The sequence below is a fragment of the Elaeis guineensis genome, chromosome 1 (assembly GCF_000442705.2).
Source record: "Elaeis guineensis isolate ETL-2024a chromosome 1, EG11, whole genome shotgun sequence".
Taxonomy (NCBI): Eukaryota; Viridiplantae; Streptophyta; class Magnoliopsida; order Arecales; family Arecaceae; genus Elaeis; species Elaeis guineensis.
In genome coordinates this window covers 119,886,155-119,892,154 of record NC_025993.2, presented here as the reverse complement: position 1 = coordinate 119,892,154, position 6,000 = coordinate 119,886,155, and positions in this window count along the sequence as shown.

Here is a 6,000-nt window from a genome sequence, read left to right as displayed (position 1 = left end):
AAACTTGTCATCCTTTTATACTAGAGCTTTTATCATCGAAAGAATACCGGATCTAGAGATCGGACTAAAAAGATCATAAAATTTTAGATTTGATCAACTGTAAGTTTTTTTTTATCTCTGAATTTATTTTTATACATATTTATATATTTAAAGTTAGATTTTTGTATATAAAATAATTAGAAATAATTAAAGTTTGAAATTATATATTTATGAATGAAAAATAATTTAAAATATTCGATTAAGTATGGCATCACCTCTATATGATTACAAATTTGAAAGGAGATGATTTGTTGATTTTAATATTGCATGATCTTTAAATTATACATATTTATTTGCATAATTTTTGAAAAAAATTATTCTTTTATTTTTAAAAATGAGATGCGGAAAGCTTGGTTTGATATTATTTTGAAAATTGGTATAATGATGTATGAGAAATTAATTACCATGAAATTATGAAAAAAACTCTCTAGTCAGACTATGATTTGAGTTTAGCCAATGGGACTAATCATTGAGCACATGTCAGAAACGTATTTCTTTCAAATCTAGTCAGTTAGAGCTGATCGGTGGCAGAGCTAGTTCTTTTGAACCTAGTCAGTTAGTGCTGATCGCTGATATATGCTGATGAGTCGTGTGTATGTATTTCAGAACTAGTCTCTTTGTCTTGTTACGGGACTAATCGTGACCGTATGAATCAGAGTCAGTTTCTTTCAAATCAATCAGTAGGGGCTGATTGCTGGTACATGCTGATGCGTCGTGTATTTACTTTTTAGAGGCTAGTTTCTTTCATGCCTTATCACAGGACTGATCGTGGCCGTAGTTATCAAAGACTGAGAGAAAACTTTTGGATATTTATTAATTTATATGGCATGTTAAAAAAAAATTATTTTATTACATATTATTATTATATTATTATATTTTTAAAAATTAGTTATGCTTGATCCCTCAGAGATGTTGGTAACTTACTTAGCTCACAAAGCCCACCTTCTTTCTCTATTTGGTTTAAGATTCAAAAGATCCTATGGGACTGGGGACCGATCAGTGAGGAGTATAGGACTTAGAAAATTATTTGCTTAGCTATATTCAAATAGTTATATTTTAAAAATTATTTTAAATTTTATTAGATCTTTGTTTTATATGTTATCAATCATTGAAACTTTATTTTTTTATTAAATAAAAATATTAAAAATTTTATTTTTATCACTATTTGAGCTGAATTGAGATCATTATATTTTGGTGAAATATAGACCTTGCCTCTTTGAGATGTTCAAATCCTAAAGATGTGCATACATTTGGTGTGATTTGTCAGATCAGGACGTGACAAAATAGGGAAGCAAAATAGATCCTTTCCCTCTCTTTTTTTTTTTTTCTCTTAACTATGAAATGACATGGCATGGTGAACAATTTGCCTCATATCTCCCAGTCACTGTCTGCTACCTTTTCTTCTTTGTTCCCGCTATATGCATTTTTTTTTTTTTTTTCTTAGTTGGGAAGTGGAACCGCAGCAGCATAGCGTGGAGCATATGACATGGCATAAGGGACACATGAGATCACACATCACTGCCATGTCTATTTTTTTCGGTTGCAAATTAGGGGTCTGCTGCATTTTTTTATTTTTTTATTTGCGGTTGGAAAGCAGAATCACAGCAGCATGGGATAGAATGTATTGCATCACATACCCCTATCATGTCTCTTTTTTAAGTTGCGACTCGGGACCACAGCAACATAGGGTGGAACATATGACATGGCATGATGGACACATGGCAACATCTACGGGAGGTGGCCAAAAGGTTTCACGTGTCATGATGGACACATGTCAAACATAGATCCGACCGACACATGGCGCTCTGGGAAACTTGTGGACTGCGCTTTAATGTATTTAAGATAATACTCTCTTACCTCTTCCTACTCTCGTCCACCATCCTTTTTGTTCTCCATCTTCTTTGTTGGTTACTTCCTTCTCCACCTCCTGAACTAGCATCTCAACATGAGGCCAAAAATCTTGTTCGATTCTACAACTTGGAGCTTATCATCCTCTGTTAGATTAAGTTTCGCATCGCACTCGGATCATTAGACCTAATCTAGTGGAGAAAGAAAAGGAAATAAAAATAGGAGAAGTGGCAAAAAGAATTTGATGGATCATTGGGATATTTTATCTAAATTTTTGATCTTTTTTCTAAAAAAATCAAATGATACTTTATCCTTTTTTTTAAATGGCAACCATGTCGATTCTCAATTTTTTTAAAAAAATAATTATTTTTTTAATACTTTATTTCAAAAATACCTCCATTCTAAATTTATTTCCGAAATTACTGTTCCGATGCCATCTAAGCTTAAATTATGGGTTGAACCTATAAGTTTGAGTCTAGGTGGCCGAACTTATGGGTTGAACCCACAAGTTTGCGTTGCTGATATGGATCTATTGAGAGACATGATTTAAAATGAAATCGTGAATTGAAGACACGATTTCATTGTGAAATTGTGGCTTTAATCCATAATTTTGATTCGAATCCTGCCGTTCCAAAATGGTAGGTTGAACCCATAATTTTATAATGAAATTGTAGGTTGAACTCATAATTTCACAATGAAATCATGTTGTTGCAATTTGGCTTACTGTTGCAAAATTGTAAGTTTAACCTATAATTTCAGACCAAATTGTAAAATTATAGGTTCAACTCACAATTTTATATACCTTTAAATCCAACCCGAAGCCACATTGCTTTCCATTGATTTTTTTAGAATTTTTCTTCAATTTCAACCATAATCCTGATCCCCACCCTAGAATTAATTTAATGGCTTCAAAAAAAAAAGGTGGAATCATGTATTCCAATTGATCTTATGCTAAACTTGAGATTTCATATAAACTATTATGGTTTAATTCTTAGGATTTTATGCTTTGGCATTTTGTTTAATTCTTTCGATGCTAGGGTTTAACAGACTTAGACCATCCGAATCGACCGACCTAGACCTTTAGGCTTAACAGATTGGACCATTCTTAGCATTTTATAGTTAAAAAAATTCAAAAAAAAAAAAAAAAGCACACAGATGGTCGACCGGCTTAGAAAGAAACCTAAGTTAGAAAAAAACCTAGATTTTGAAGCCGAATCTATGGCCAAGACATCTACAAGTGCACTACTAGGAGGGCTGCGCAATATAAGCAAGTGGAGGACCTCACCTCCTCCCTCCCCCCTCGTAACGTTCAAGCCGTCACCGCCCACGCTGCCACCCATGGCTTCTCTGCTCCCGCGGCCTCATTTTATTTAAAAATTATTTTTTAAAAATAATATTTTTTTATTTCTTCTTCTCCTCCCACAACGAGTTAGAGTAGGAGCCCACGCCGCTACCCATGGCTCCTCTACCCCTGCAACCTCTTTTTTTTCAAAATTATTTTTTTAAAAATAATATTTTATTATTATTTTAAAAAATAAATTTTTTTCGTTTCTTCTTCTCCTCCCTCAGTGGGAGCCGGAGTGGGTATGGTGCGAGCATTGGGGCGGATGGTGCATGGAGCCGCTGGGGGGAGGGGTGTGGTGGGGCCACTAGGGGAGGGAAGCATAAAGCTGAGGGGTGTGGTGGGGCCACTAGGGGAGGGAAGCATAAAGCTGAGGGGTGGAGGGCGAGGTAGCGAGGAGGGCGCTTGGAAAAGGGGACCGCAGGTGGGTGTGGGGTCACGAGGGAGGATATGGAGGAGCGGCAGCCAGACGGAGGAGCCATGGGTTGCACCGAAGGGGATGGGTGGGGGGTAGCTGCAGGAAAAGGAAGGCGAAGGATGCGCAGGGTGGGGTGGGGGGGAGTGGGGGCACCGGAGGGGGTGGGCACGGGATGGCTGTGGGAAGAGGAAGGTAGAGGACCGGGGGGCACCAGAGGGGGACCGTGTGGGGTGGCCTTGGGAAGAGAAAGGTGGAGGACTATACGAGGCAGCCACGGGAAGAGAAAGGTGGAGGATCATGCGGTCACGGGAAGAGGAAGGTAAAGGATTGGAGGGGTCATTGGAAGGGATGTGTGTGGGGCGACCATGGGAAGAGAAATGCAGAGGACCTCGGAGGGGCTGCATGCAGGGTGACCGCGGGAAGAAGAAGGCAGAGGACTGCGCAAGAGGGTTGGGGGGGGGTTGTTTTGGGAGGAAGAAATGAAAATACAAAAGAAAGAAAGAAAGAAAGCGTGGGTTAAACCTGTAGTTTTATCTTTTTTTTCTTTTTGCCATTTTGGGTGCCACTTCGATTTGAAATCATGGATTCAACTTACGATTTCAGTTGAGGTGGCCATACGAATGGTTAGATTCAAAAATAAGTTGGAATAGGAGGTAATTTCTAAATCAATTATTAAAAAAATAATATTTTAAAAAAAAATCTGTGGATTCTCACCACCTCAACACCATTAGAAAATGATGTGATCGCAAGAGAAGACAGGAGATGGAAAGAACTAGAGAACATATCAAGCGGCAAATGGCAGCTCCAATCTTGTCAATCCTACAAAACATGAACCCATAACTAGATACACACACCTCCTTGAACACCTAACGCTATGTCCACACACTAATACCCAAGAGCCACGCATGAGAGGTAGGATTAGCATGTTAGTGAGCACTTGGATCAAACCTAGGTGTGATCAGCATGTTTGTAATTTACATTCAAGAGGAGGATAGAGAAAAAGGTACCAAACCTAAGGAGAGAGAATATAAGAGGGAGGGGAGGAAGGGAAGGGGAAGAGGCTTTATACTAAAGTATGGAGTTAACACAGAGAGATACCCTTGGCTTCAAAAAATTAGAAGAAAATTCTTATTTAATTATTTTCAAAAGTAATTTTTTTTTATTTTTTTTATTTATTAGATTGGGTTGGAATATGATTAAATGAGATTATAGCTCAACTTTAACCCTATTCAACTTGGCACCAGCGTTATGTACCAAACAAAAAAAACTTAGCATCGGTCATTATTTTATTTATTTATTTATTTATTTTGATAAAAGAAATATAAAGAGCTATAATTAAAAGATATAAAAAATATAAACTAATAGCGTAGCATCAGTTAGCCCATAGTTAGAAAACAAAAAAGTTATCCAGCCGAGTTGAACAAACATACCTTAGCCCCAATACACAAACACAAGCAAGATACCCTACAAACTATAACCAGAAAAGGAACAATGACAAACCCATCCAGTAATACCATAACAAATATTCCTTAATCCTGCCACAATAATAACCAACAAAACAATCCAAAGAACAGCCACCCTTCTTAAAAATAATATGAATATGTGAGGAGGAATGAAGTTCAGGAAAGTGCAAAAGAAGAGCGACAATACAGAGGTCAGAAATATTGCATCAAAAAGCAACCGAGAACAGTAGGGTTGTGAAGGTAATTAGATACAGAATAAATACTTTCAACACCTCAACTAGCAAAAAAAAAAAAAAAACAAAGAAAATATCTTGTCCCTTGATAAACTGCTGGAGCAGTAAATTGAAGCTCACTGAGAACATAACATAACCAGGATAGGATCGCAGCATAGCCACAGCAAAATAGCCGCATCCTGCTATGAGCCACTAGCTGAGACAATGCATTACAGATGTTGAGGGATTTGCACTTCTTAAAGAACAATAGTTTGTAACATCAAACCAAAGAAACGTTAGAAGAAAATGATCGAGCCAAGCATGTGAGGAGAAACGGGCAATATAATAGAATATGCATAACATAAAATGTCACAAAGGATAACAGATAACAGAAGAAGATCTTAAAAAAAAAAAAAAAAACCAATAAGAAACATCAACCGAGACCAACTACAAATAGAAGAACAATAGTCAGCTACATAGAGCATAATGAACACCATAAGCATCTGCCTATAAAATGCTATTGCAATATATGAATAAAAACATAGAATCTATGAGAAAAAAGGAGCCATGAATAAGAGCACGAGAGGCCAACCAGTTTGCAACTTGATTACCCTCTCAATAAACATGAGAGACTAACCAAGGCTAAAAACCAAGTTTCCAAGCAAAAATATCTTTTAC